Raw genomic sequence first — 13,259 nt, 5'->3', positions numbered from 1 at the left:
GAGAACTGTGAGTGCGACGAGACCTCGAGGGACCGACGATCGCCAAGACTGCACGACTTCTTTGCAACAAGCCCACTGTGTGCTCCACTGGTGAGTGCTTTGGGGTCCGAGAAGCCCCAACCCTGAGCAGCTCCAGCACCGAAGATCAGCCCTCCAGCATCTCCACGATCTGCGTGGGGCCCTTCTGCTTTTGCGTGCTCACCGCGCTGTGTGGCTACTAGCCGGCTGGCTTGTGGCCTTCTTCACGACGCCCGACGACATCACTGCTGCTGGTCTGGTTGCTCCAGACTGGCCCTTGCTTCCTTCTTCAAGAGAGGCACCCCGGACCCTCCTGGTCCACTCCAGACGCCATTTTGAGTCCACCGCGTGGGCTTGAATTTGCCAAGGCTTTGTTGCCCAATCCTGGGTCCAGCGACGCCGACAGCTTCATCCATCGTGGGACAGCTCGCTCCTCCATCCTGGTCGCCGACAACGCCTCCTGGTCCGTGAGATCTGCGAGCACAACGTCACCCACTCACCTAGTCGAGGTGACTACCATCCGGTGCCCTCCTGGTGCCACCTGACTACTGGCTAGTAGTCTCGAACTTGGTCCCCTCTGCTTTCAGGTGTCATCTTCCTTTGATCCAGGCTTGGATCCATCGAACTTTCTTCACTGGTCGCCTGCCAGCAACTTCTTTCTTCCAGGCTCCTGGTCCGTCTACGAGGATTCCCGACGTCTTTTGAAACCTATGCAGCTGCAGCCCCTGGGCTAGGTAACTTCGGCATTTCGGTGCCCCAGCATAGCCTCACTATCCAAGGGTCAGAATCCACTTTCGTTTTCCTCCTACCAGGTCGGGTTCGCCCGAGAACACTAACTGTGTCATTACTAGCTACCATAGACTTTGTCCCGCATCACGCGTGAGAGTGCACACTCTGCACCCGAGTCCCCTGGGTCTCCTAGAAGTAATCTGAAGATTCTATAGTCAAGATCTAGCGATTCCAAAGCCTATTAGTACTGTACTTACCTGCTAGTAATTTCACATTCCACTTTCAGAGTATATGGTTTTCCGTGCCCCTCGGGCATTTGTATATACTGTGCTAACTTAAGTATTTTCGTAAGAGTTTTGTTTTGTACTTAGTACCCTGTCCTCATAAAGAGTACAGGGCTGTTGTGATTCTTAATAAATATCGTATTTATTTTCATAACACTTGTGTGGTGTCCTTTCACTTGGTATTCAAGGGGTATATGTGTGGTATAACAGCTGGCTTAACACGCCCTCTCGAGTCTTTAGCCTTAGACTGCTCGTATCCACGCTACTAGGATAGCTGGTCTATAAGGTTGACTTACAACCAATCATCAATAAGGGTTGCTGGACTGATACATAGTGTTCACTAGAATAGTGAGCACTGCATATCAGGCCACCTTCTCACATTGGTGAGCAGCGGTTGGGATTTGAGCTTGCTGTTGTTTTACCACACGTATCCTAAGAATATCTTGTTGAAAGATCACATAAGTACTGATAGGTACATATTACTTAGCTTAGAATACTCTGAGTTCTACTGAACCAGCTGTTGCAGCTCCTCAAGGCTTAGCACACCTTGGCTGCAACTCTTAGCAAGGGATCAGTAGGCAAACACATAGTGTAGGTAGGTGCATCACTTACACCACACTAGAAACAGTATGTCAGACAAAGGAGGAAACTCTGAGTCTCCCCTTGTGTCAGTGGACCCTCCACAGGTCCCCACTTCCAGATATACTGTTCTTAGCTTCCATGAGTTACGACAGGTGTGTACCTCTAGGAAGATAAGACAGGGGTCTAACCCCACAACTTCCTTTCTGATTGGTCTCTTAGAGACTTATGATGCCAGAAAAGCTGAGAAACTTCTTAGCTCTTCTAATCCAGATGGAAGCATGCCTCCCCTTGAGGGAACCAGAGGAGACCCTGACCTAATCCACCTCTCAGCTGAGACTGAAGAGGGGGAGGAGGATGAGGATCCCTCTGGGGATGAGGCAGATAAGGGACAGGTAGAAGTCGGCAGACTAACCAGGTCCAACATAAGCAGACATGAGATTGGTACTGGGGGACCCCTGGGGCCAGTCTCAGGTCAGCTTAACATTGGGAATGGACGAGCTAGATCTCTATCAAGAGGCTCTGGCAGATCTATTCAAACCAATGGCTCTCAAAGCTCTTCTCACAGAGGGATGACTTCCCCTCAGAGGAGAGTGTATGAAGCTAAAGAAAGGACAGTCAATCTGAGGATTGAAAAGGAAGAACTTGCCCTGGCCAAAGAGAGGCTTGCCTTTGCTAGAGAGCAACAGTTAAGTGGGGTGGTCCCCACTGGTGGCAGCATTGTACCTAGCAATAGGGCAAGGAGTTTTGATACAAAGCACCTGAATAAGATAGTGCCCCCCTTTAAACAAGGGGATAACATCCACAAATGGATTACTGCTTTGGAGAGGGCCTGCACTGTGCAGGGTGTTCCCCAAAGTCAGTGGGCAGCTATCTTGTGGCTCTCCTTTGATGGTAAAGGTAGAGATAAGCTCCTCACTACTAGAGTTGAGGATGCTAACAATTACCAAATCCTGAAGAATACACTGGTTGATGGGTTTGGTTTAACCACTGAACAATACAGGATGCTGTTCAGAGACACCCAGAAAACTCAGTCTCAGGATTGGACTGACTTTGTTGATTGTGCCACTAAGGCTTTTGAAGGCTGGCTACTGGGTAGTAAGGTTACTGATTTTAAAGGATTGTACAATCTAATTATGAGGGAGCAAATCTTAAGTAATTGTCAGAACCAGTTATTACACCAGCACCTGGTAGACTCTGATCTGACCTCTCCACAGGAATTGGGTAAGAGGGCAGACAAATGGGTCAGAACCAGGGTCAGGCCTAAAAACCAGGGTGGTGACCAAAAGAAGGAATCAACCAAGCCTCAAGAGAAGGGTGGGGATAAATCCACAGAGAAGACTTCCCCAGGGCCCCAAAACTCCAACAAGGGTGGTGGGTCCCAGAACACTCCTTCAGAACAGAAGAAACCTTATTGCCATACCTGTAAACAGGTGGGCCATTACAAAAGTGATGCCAGTTGCCCTAAAAATGGCAATAAGGGAAATATGCCCCCAGGTAATACTCCTAAACCTCCTATTACCACTAGTGGTAATCCCCGAGGTGGTGGGAGTGCCCCCAAGAATGTGGTGGGCATTACTTTGGGCAATCAGGAGGACTATGGCCTAGCCAAGTCCCCTGACCACACTCTCGTCTGTGAGACTGGCATGGGGTTTGCCAACTTCACTACTGGACCCCACATTTTGGGAAAGTATAGACAAGAGGTCATAGTGAATGGTCAGAAAGTTGAGGCATTCAGAGACACAGGGGCCAGCATCACCATGGTGATTGACCATCTGGTCCCCTCTGCTCAACTGACCCCTGGTTTTACTTATCAGGTGACAGACATTCATGGAGTGAAGAGAAGGCATCCCATGGCAGTAGTCAAGCTCAGCTGGGGTAATGTCACAGGGCCCATGAGAGTGGCAGTGACAGATAACCTACCTGTAGATTGCTTACTGGGGAATGACCTGGAACTCTCAGCATGGGCTGAGGTGGAGCAAGAAACTCACTCCAGAATGATAGGCCTATCCAGACAGGTTAGTGGGGCAGTAATAGCTACAGCCCCAGTCCAAGCACCATTCCTCCCTGAAAAGGTTGGAAGGGCAGTGGTAGCCACTGCCCAGGCTCAGACAGACTTTCCAGAACAGGATAGGAGGGCTGTGACAGTCACAGCCCAAACACAAACTGAGTGCCCTCCTGAAAAGGTTGGCAAGGTTGAAATGGTCTCAGCCTCTACTCAAACAGATAGTTTGGTTCTGAAGCCTGAAACAATGGATCACTCCACTCAAACAGAGAGCATTGAGGAGGAAGAAGAGTCTTCCCCCTCCCAGACACTAGGTGAGAGCCAGCCTCCTCAGGGAACTGACTCTACCCCTGTTGAAGGAACTGCCCCAGAGGTAGTCAGGCCTAGCCTGGCAGTGCCCCTGATGGCAGTGGACCCTTCCCAGGTGGGACCCAGTCTGGAGCAGGTAACCTGCACCTCTCTACCCTGCCTCAGTCAGCCCAGGGCTGTGGAGGTCAGGGAGGCCAGTGGTGGACCCCAAAGAGCCCCCTGTCCAAAAGAACCCCTTAATCAGCAGATTAGGATCACTGAAGCTGGTAAACCTAGCCAAGTGAAAATAAAACAGACTCCTGAGGGATCCCCCTTAAAAGTAGTTAGGGACCTCCCACAGCTGGACACTGTTGGGCACAGCCAAACCTGGGGCCTAAAAACCCCAAACCTGACCTGTCCTTACAGTAAGCCAAACAGAGGGACTCAGCCTCCATCTTTAGGTAGCCAGAGGCTGACACTGAGAGCTCAGTGCATCTCAGCTAAAGAAAGAAAGGCACACATGATGAATGGTGATTGGAGGAATTTGAGCCCAAAGGTAGAGGAGCCTCACTTCAGTACTCCATCCCAGCATCAGCCTTTTCCTTTCCCAAGACACACCAGAGACAGAGATTCCCTATGGTGGAGACCCTCAGATACCCTTAGAGTGAGGGATTGCCTAGTGGACCATGACACAGGGGGAAACCAAGCCAGAGCTGGTCCTTTCTTATAAGGCCACTTAGGTAATAGAGGCTTACCTGGACAAGGATAGCCTTATCTCCTTTCGTTTGGGGGGGGGGGGGGGTTGTGTAGGAAGGTACCTCCTGACTATGGTTGTCCCTAACTTTTTGCCCTGTGTTTTAGCTGGTTTTTGACATAGTCGACCTGGGGCCCTGCCAATCAGGACCCCAGGCCTACTGCTCTCTCTGTAAAATGGATTCCATGTACCCTAGGTACATTTCCAATTGGTACTGGGCCACCTTATCAGACCCTGTAACTCAGGGCATAGGTGTACCCAGGGCCTACCAGGGGCTGACGCATGTATTATGCCACCCCTGGCTGGCCTCCTAAATTTGACACAACTGGCTGCATGACAGCTGGGGCAAAGTCGTGTAATCACCCTTTGCTATAGATATAGTATACCTATATCTAACCCTAAAATGGACACACAGATTCCTATCAGTCACTCCTATGGCAGGCCTTAACAATCCTGAAGGCAGAGTGCTTGGAATCGTGTGAGATGGTGCTCTGGCATGAGCTGAGCCTGTCTGCAGCTTGCGGAACCAAGTCCTAATAGCTGTTCCATGATATCACATACCATATACTCTTAAGTGCATTATAATCCTCGCGGTTAAATGCTATCTTTGGTATTGCTTTATCAAAACATGTCGAGTAAGGTGTCATACAAATTGGAATACTAACCCCTCGCCAATTCTCGCGACGGGGTTAGCATTCCACCCTTCTAGAGGGACATGACATGTATGTAACTGTGAACCCCGGTTAAAGTTAAACGAAGCCTCAGCTCCACAAAATGGATGCTGCCACCACAGACACGAGTCTGACCCCCTGCAGCTGGGAGTACTTCCAGCGAGGGGAGCCTGGACAAAGGGTTTCCTGTCAGGGGCGGTGCTAGCACCGTCCCAGACATGGTTTTGTGTATCCTGGGTAGGAAGGGCTTTACAGGAAGGTGACTGCTGAGTGGCACCCCGGTGCTCACTACGCATAGGCCGGTCAGAACCAGTTCCAGGGGCACACCAGCCCCTGGCCTGGGGAAAGTCCGGCATGGCAGAGGGTCGTAACCACCCCCCTCCTAGTCCCACCCATAGGCAGGACCTAGTCACCGGGTCAGCCCCCTTTTTTAGTATAAAGATGGGAGCGGGCCCCCTGTTAAAATTAGATCATCTTTGGAATCAAGACACGACTTTCTGCGAAAGACATCAAGATTTCCTTCTTCAAGATTCTCCCTTGTGGCTAAGGAGTAGTCACCCTGCATCAAGCGGGCACCATCCTAAGAACACTGCGGTCTGCTGCAAGTCCTTCTTCACGAATCCGACGACCCAACTCGACGAGACCCGGCTTCCCTGGCACCTCTGACCTCTACTCACCTCTACAGCAAAGCTGAGAACTGTGAGTGCGACGAGACCTCGAGGGACTGACGATCGCCAAGACTGCACGACTTCTTTGCAACAAGCCCACCGTGTGATCCACTGGTGAGTGCTTTGGGGTCCGAGAAGCCCCAACCCTGAGCAGCTCCAGCACCGAAGATCAGCCCTCCAGCATCTCCACGATCTGCGTGGGGCCCTTCTGCTTTTGCGTGCTCACCGCGCTGTGTGGCTACTAGCCGGCTGGCTTGTGGCCTTCTTCACGATGCCCGACGACATCACTGCTGCTGGTCTGGTTGCTCCAGACTGGCCCTTGCTTCCTTCTTCAAGAGAGGCACCCCAGACCCTCCTGGTCCACTCCAGACGCCATTTTGAGTCCACCGCGTGGGCTTGAATTTGCCAAGGCTTTGTTGCCCAATCCTGGGTCCAGCGACGCCGACAGCTTCATCCATCGTGGGACAGCTCGCTCCTCCATCCTGGTCGCTGACAACGCCTGCTGGTCCGTGAGATCTGCGAGCACAGCGTCACCCACTCACCTAGTCGAGGAGACTACCATCCGGTGCCCTCCTGGTGCCACCTGACTACTGGCTAGTAGTCTCGAACTTGGTCCCCTCTGCTTTCAGGTGTCATCTTCCTTCGATCCAGGCTTGGATCCATTGAACTTTCTTCACTGGTCGCCTGCCAGCAACTTCTTTCTTCCAGGCTCCTGGTCCGTCTACGAGGATTCCCGACGTCTTTTGAGACCTATGCAGCTGCAGCCCCTGGGCTAGGTAACTTCAGCATTTCGGTGCCCCAGCATAGCCTCACTATCCAAGGGTCAGAATCCACTTTCGTTTTCCTCCTACCAGGTCGGGTTCGCCCGAGAACACTAACTGTGTCATTACTAGCTACCATAGACTTTGTCCTGCATCATGCGTGAGAGTGCACACTCTGCACCCGAGTCCCCTGGGTCTCCTAGAAGTAATCTGAAGATTCTATAGTCAAGATCTAGCGATTCCAAAGCCTATTAGTACTGTACTTACCTGCTAGTAATTTCACATTCCACTTTCAGAGTATATGGTTTTCCGTGCCCCTCGGGCATTTGTATATACTGTGCTAACTTAAGTATTTTCGTAAGAGTTTTGTTTTGTGCTTAGTACCCTGTCCTCATAAAGAGTACAGGGCTGTTGTGATTCTTAATAAATATCTTGTTTATTTTCATAACACTTGTGTGGTGTCCTTTCACTTGGTATTCAAGGGGTATATGTGTGGTATAACAGCTGGCTTAACACGCCCTCTCGAGTCTTTAGCCTTAGACTGCTCGTATCCACGCTACTAGGATAGCTGGTCTATAAGGTTGACTTACAACCAATCATCAATAAGGGTTGCTGGACTGATACATAGTGTTCACTAGAATAGTGAGCACTGCATATCAGGCCACCTTCTCACAGACGCTGTGTATGTCGAGAAGGTTCCTTACCCTGCACGCTATTTTCTACTTTTGACATGATAAAGGAGTGCAGGACTTCGTTGCAACTGCTTTTCTGGGCTGGACCAGCAGTGTAGGAACATTACATGCAAAGTGTTTTTCTAGTGTCATTTCAGGATATGGTTTCAAAATCGCCTCTTGGAATAAAAGTGGTCCTCATTCCTGTCTTCCAAAGAAAGAGAGACCGGGTAAGGAGAGCCCAACTTTGAGCTTCAAGGACGTTGGCCCTTAGTCTGTGCATTCCAACCCAATACATGCCAAGAAGATTCCTGAGGTAGTGTCTGTTTCTGTAGTGTAGTGGTTATCACGTTCGCCTTACACGCGCAAGGTCCCTGGTTCGAGACCGGGCAGAAACAGCAGCTTGCTGTTTTTCACAGTGTTTGCATTTACTGGCTCACTTTATAGGAAAGCTGAGATAATAGAGGCTGTCTATTCCTCACCAGCCTGACGTAGGGTGCTCCAGATATCTCAGTGACAGCTCGAAAAGAGAAGTGACGATAGTTTGCGCCATTCGCTTGCTCGCACTTTGCTCTGTAGGGTGGGCCTACTTCATGAAAGCAAGGCATGAGAGCAGAAATGCTTCTCTTATCTTCACCACGAGCAGACACTTAAAGCAAACAAACTGTCTGAAGGACAGAGGCTTTTTAATTTCTTGTTTGATGACGGCCATGGAAAAGACAGCAATCATATTGCAGAACAGAACAGCACGTACTGGCTAGCTGCCACTAACCCCTGGAGCCGTCTCGGAGGTGACTCTTGCGTGGCTCGTTGGTCTAGGGGTATGATTCTCGCTTAGGGTGCGAGAGGTCCCGGGTTCAAATCCCGGACGAGCCCTTTTTTTAGAGGTAAACATACAAATCCTACTAAAAATGCACTATGCCTGACTATTTCTCGTTATACTGGGTGCATTGTTGCACAACATATTTCTAACCTCAGAAGAAAAATGGATCACCCTGCTATATCTGCCTACCTGCTTAGTCTCAGTGTGTCCCAGGTGATGCTTTCCCAAGCTGTACTCGCTGGCATTTAGGCATCAGATATTTGTCTGTCGATGCCTGCACAAGTGAGTTTTGAGTACGTCTAATTGCAAGGATATGGGATGATATCACTGAGGTATTCACAATTTTTCTGCACATTCTGAGCCGCTGCTGATACAGCAGAATAGAAGTAGGGTGAAGACTTGAGAGAAACTTTCCTCTAACAGTAGAAAACAGCAATGTAGTTTCTGTAGTGTAGTGGTCATCACGTTTGCCTAACACGCGAAAGATCCCCGGTTCGAGACCGCGCAGAAACACTGTGCATTGGATGCTTTTATTGTGCACACTCTAAAACCTTATTATCTCAATGCAAGTTTAAGAAGAAGTGGTCTTTGAACACAGTGAGCCGTGGGAAACTTTCTTTACCTTTGCAAGACGAAACAAAGTTATCTCCATCCATCATCTGGGGGTTGTTCTTGGGCCTATTTTTATTTTGTTTAAGCTATGTTGTATTGTTGGGGCCTTTACACCTGTGACATTGCTGTGAACGTTGTAAGTGGAAACGTTGGCAGGTGCAGACAGAAGAGTCAGAACTAAGCACACCCTGAGCCGTCAGGATGGCCGAGTGGTCTAAGGCGCCAAACTCAAGAGAGATTGATTTTCAGTGATGCTGAGCCTTCTGGTCTCCTCATGGAGGCGTGGGTTCAAATCCCACTTCTGACAGGTCCTTTACACCCTTAAGTCTTCCTAATTTTTGCAGTGCATTCCCCACACACACCACAATATTTGCAGGAACCTGTAGTAATTGAAGAGAAATCCACCAGGCTGGGCCCTCAATCACAATTCCATGTATTTCTGGAAGGGACACCTCAGGCACACCTTCCATTACATTTGCACTCCATCACAGTAACTGCCATGCTGGGTTTCGAAATAAGCAGTTGATCCCATCATTTGTTGTGAGGCTCTCCTGCCACCTTTTGGGCAGAGAAGGCACTGTCCCTGCAACAACAAAGGCAGACATGTTCAACAGGGCTTCCTGGTTATGTGGGAGGAGCAGATTGCCAATGGTCCCCCCTTGCAAATTCTAATTTACATAAGGAAGACAGAGAGGTAGCTGGGAGTAGGCACTACACACGGACATTGCACTCTCTCTTGTGATTTGCAGCCAATTCTAGATTGAGGCAGCAGAAAAGGAGGAGACTCGCCCAACAATGGCCATACTGGGAAGTCAGCCACACTGGGTCTCCCAGGTGAATGTTTCAGGCCTGTGAGCCACTCATATAAATCTCGCCTGATCGAGCGCTGAGCGAGCGCGTTTGAATCCAAATATCAAACACCTCTTTCTCAGGCGCAAGAAATGGTGGGCCCTTCATTGCTTCTGGTGTGGAAGTCTATGGAGCAAGGGTCCAGGACTTGCAGAGGAGTACAAGTGCCAGAAAGTGCTTGCTGTTCTCATCTGTGCCTTTTTTCTGCTCACTGGCCGAAAGGAAATTGGCTGCCCCCTTCCTTGCTGGAGTGCAAAAACAACAACTTGAGAGAAAACATGACTTTGTGTGTCTCACTTATAGGGAGACGAGCCAAATAGCCCTGCTGTTTTCTGAAAGACGCTTCAGAAATTGTTCAAAATGTCTCCTGGCCACTCAGGCTCGTTGGTCTAGGGGTATGATTCTTGCTTCGGGTGCGAGAGGTCCCGGGTTCAAATCCCGGACGAGCCCATCCTGTGGAAGTTTTCAGGCTGCTTGTCATATAGGAGCCTTTCTTCTTTTCAGTGCTATAAGACGCTGTGTATGTCGAGAAGGTTCCTTACCCTGCATGCTATTTTCCACTTTTGACATGATAAAGGAGTGCAGGACTTTGTTGCAACTGCTTTTCTGGGCTGGACCAGCAGTGTAGGAACATTACATGCAAAGTGTTTTTCTAGTGTCATTTCAGGATATGCTTTCAAAATCGCCTCTTGGAATAAAAGTGGTCCTCATTCCTGTCTTCCAAAGAAAGAGAGACCGGGTAAGGAGAGCCCAACTTTGAGCTTCAAGGACGTTGGCCCTTAGTCTGTGTATTCCAACCCAATACATGCCAAGAAGATTCCTGAGGTAGTGTCTGTTTCTGTAGTGTAGTGGTTATCACGTTTGCCTTACACGCAAAAGGTCCCTGGTTCGAGACCGGGCAGAAACAGCAGCTTGCTGATTTTCACAGTGTTTGCATTTACTGGCTCACTTTATAGGAAAGCTGAGATAATAGAGGCTGTCTATTCCTCACCAGCCTGACGTAGGGTGCTCCAGAGATCTCAGTGACAGCTCGAAAAGAGAAGTGACGATAGCTTGCGTCATTCGCTTGCTTGCACTTTGCTCTGTAGGGTGGGCCTACTTCATGAAAGCAAGGCATGAGAGCAGAAATGCTTCTCTTGTACTCACCACGAGCAGACACTTAAAGCAAACAAACTGTCTGAAGGACAGAGGCTTTTTAATTTCTTGTTTGATGACGGCCATAAAAAAGACAGTAATCATATTGCAGAACAGAGCAGCATGTACTGGCTAGCTGCCACTAACCCCTGGAGCCGTGTCAGAGATGACTCTTGCGTGGCTCGTTGGTCTAGGGGTATGATTCTCGCTTAGGGTGCGAGAGGTCCCGGGTTCAAATCCCGGACGAGCCCTTTTTTAGAGGTAAACATACAAATCCTAATAAAAATGCACTATGCCTGACTATTTCTCGTTATACTGGGTGCATTGTTGCACAACATATTTCTAACCTCAGAAGAAAAATGGATCACCCTGCTATATCTGCCTACCTGCTTAGTCTCAGTGTGTCCCAGGTGATGCTTTCCCAAGCTGTACTCGCTGGCATTTAGGCATCAGATATTTGTCTGTCGATGCCTGCACAAGTGAGTTTTGAGTACGTCTAATTGCAAGCATGTGGGATGATATCACTGAGGTATTCACAATTTTTCTGCACATTCTGAGCCGCTGCTGATACAGCAGAATAGAAGTAGGGTGAAGACTTGAGAGAAACTTTCCTCTAACAGTAGAAAACAGCAATGTAGTTTCTGTAGTGTAGTGGTCATCACGTTTGCCTAACACGCGAAAGATCCCCGGTTCGAGACCGGGCAGAAACACTGTGCATTGGATGCTTTTATTGTGCACACTCTAAAACCTTATTATCTCAATGCAAGTTTAAGAAGAGGTGGTCTTTGGACACAGTGAGCCGTGAGAAAATTTCTTTACCTTTGCAGACGAAACAAAGTTATCTCCATCGATCATCTGGGGGTTGTTCTTGGGCCTATTTTTATTTTATTTAAGCTATGTTGTATTGTTGGGGCCTTTACACCTGTGACATTGCTGTGAACGTTGTAAGTGGAAACGTTGGCAGGTGCAGACAGAAGAGTCAGAACTAAGCACACCCTGAGCCGTCAGGATGGCCGAGTGGTCTAAGGCGCCAGACTCAAGAGAGCTTGATCGTCAGTGATGCTGAGCCTTCTGGTCTCCTCATGGAGGCGTGGGTTCAAATCCCACTTCTGACAGGTCCCTTTTACACCCTTAAGTCTTCCTAATTTTTGCAGTGCATTCCCCACACACACCACAATATTTGCAGGAACCTGTAGTAAATGAAGAGAAATCCACCAGGCTGGGCCCTCAATCACAATTCCATGTATTTCTGGAAGGGACACCTCAGGCACACCTTCCATTACATTTGCACTCCATCACAGTAACTGCCATGCTAGGTTTCGAAATAAGCAGTTGATCCCATCATTTGTTGTGAGGCTCTCCTGCCACCTTTTGGGCAGAGAAGGCACTGTCCCTGCAACAACACAGGCAGACATGTTCAACAGGGCTTCCAGGTTATGTGGGAGGAGCAGATTGCCAATTGTCCCCCCTTGCAAATTCTAATTTACATAAGGAAGACAGAGAGGTAGCTGGGAGTAGGCACTACACACGGACATTGCACTCTCTCTTGTGATTTGCAGCCAATTCTAGATTGAGGCAGGAGAAAAGGAGGAGACTCGCCCAACAATGGCCATACTGGGAAGTCAGCCACTCTGGGTCTCCCAGGTGAATGTTTCAGGCTTGTGAGCCACTCATATAAATCTCGCCTGGTCGAGCGCTGAGCGAGCGCGTTTGAATCCAAATATCAAACACCTCTTTCTCAGGCGCAAGAAATGGTGGGCCCTTCATTGCTTCTGGTGTGGAAGTCTATGGAGCAAGGGTCCAGGACTTGCAGAGGAGTACAAGTGCCAGAAAGTGCTTGCTGTTCTCATCTGTGCCTTTTTTCTGCTCACTGGCCGATAGGAGATCGGCTGCCCCCTTCCTTGCTGGAGTGAAAAAACAACAACTTGAGAGAAAACATGACTTTGTGTGGCTCACTTATAGGGAGACGAGCCAAATAGCCCTGCTGTTTTCTGAAAGACGCTTCAGAAATTGTTCAAAATGTCTCCTGGCCACTCAGGCTCGTTGTTCTAGGGGTATGATTCTCGCTTCGGGTGTGAGAGGTCCCCGTTTCAAATCCCGGACGAGCCCATCCTATGGAAGTTTTCAGGCTGCTTGTCATATAGGAGCCTTTCTTCTTTTCAATGCTATAAGACGCTGTGTATGTCGAGAAGGTTCCTTACCCTGCACGCTATTTTCCACTTTTGACATGATAAAGGAGTGCAGGACTTCGTTGCAACTGCTTTTCTGGGCTGGACCAGCAGTGTAGGAACATTACATGCAAAGTGTTTTTCTAGTGTCATTTCAGGATATGGTTTCAAAATCGCCTCTTGGAATAAAAGTGGTCCTCATTCCTGTCTTCCAAAGAAAGAGAGACCGGGTAAGGAGAGCCCCA

The 13,259-nt window shown here is 49.0% G+C and overlaps 9 non-coding genes across 9 annotated transcripts; all 9 read left to right on the top strand.

Annotated features, from left to right (window-relative positions):
• The first annotated feature begins 7,753 nt into the window (after nt 1-7,753).
• Nucleotides 7,754-7,826, top strand: TRNAV-UAC (transfer RNA valine (anticodon UAC)). Its single transcript has one exon. It is a non-coding gene; the product is annotated as a tRNA-Val (tRNA).
• A 406-nt stretch (nt 7,827-8,232) lies between these two features.
• TRNAP-AGG (transfer RNA proline (anticodon AGG)) lies at nt 8,233-8,304 on the top strand. The gene has a single exon. It is a non-coding gene; the product is annotated as a tRNA-Pro (tRNA).
• A 387-nt stretch (nt 8,305-8,691) lies between these two features.
• On the top strand, nt 8,692-8,764 carry TRNAV-AAC (transfer RNA valine (anticodon AAC)). The gene has a single exon. It is a non-coding gene; the product is annotated as a tRNA-Val (tRNA).
• A 294-nt stretch (nt 8,765-9,058) lies between these two features.
• TRNAL-CAA (transfer RNA leucine (anticodon CAA)) lies at nt 9,059-9,170 on the top strand. Its single transcript has 2 exons — nt 9,059-9,096; nt 9,125-9,170. It is a non-coding gene; the product is annotated as a tRNA-Leu (tRNA).
• A 920-nt stretch (nt 9,171-10,090) lies between these two features.
• On the top strand, nt 10,091-10,162 carry TRNAP-CGG (transfer RNA proline (anticodon CGG)). Its single transcript has one exon. It is a non-coding gene; the product is annotated as a tRNA-Pro (tRNA).
• A 384-nt stretch (nt 10,163-10,546) lies between these two features.
• Nucleotides 10,547-10,619, top strand: TRNAV-UAC (transfer RNA valine (anticodon UAC)). Its single transcript has one exon. It is a non-coding gene; the product is annotated as a tRNA-Val (tRNA).
• Nucleotides 10,620-11,025: 406 nt separating this feature from the next.
• Nucleotides 11,026-11,097, top strand: TRNAP-AGG (transfer RNA proline (anticodon AGG)). Its single transcript has one exon. It is a non-coding gene; the product is annotated as a tRNA-Pro (tRNA).
• Nucleotides 11,098-11,483: 386 nt separating this feature from the next.
• Nucleotides 11,484-11,556, top strand: TRNAV-AAC (transfer RNA valine (anticodon AAC)). Its single transcript has one exon. It is a non-coding gene; the product is annotated as a tRNA-Val (tRNA).
• Nucleotides 11,557-11,849: 293 nt separating this feature from the next.
• TRNAL-CAA (transfer RNA leucine (anticodon CAA)) lies at nt 11,850-11,961 on the top strand. Its single transcript has 2 exons — nt 11,850-11,887; nt 11,916-11,961. It is a non-coding gene; the product is annotated as a tRNA-Leu (tRNA).
• Nucleotides 11,962-13,259: the final 1,298 nt, after the last annotated feature.

This window comes from Lissotriton vulgaris, chromosome 10, assembly GCF_964263255.1.
Source record: "Lissotriton vulgaris chromosome 10, aLisVul1.2, whole genome shotgun sequence".
NCBI lineage: Eukaryota > Metazoa > Chordata > Amphibia > Caudata > Salamandridae > Lissotriton > Lissotriton vulgaris.
The sequence above is the reverse complement of the archived record's forward strand: the minus strand, read 5'-3'. Positions and strand labels throughout refer to the sequence as shown.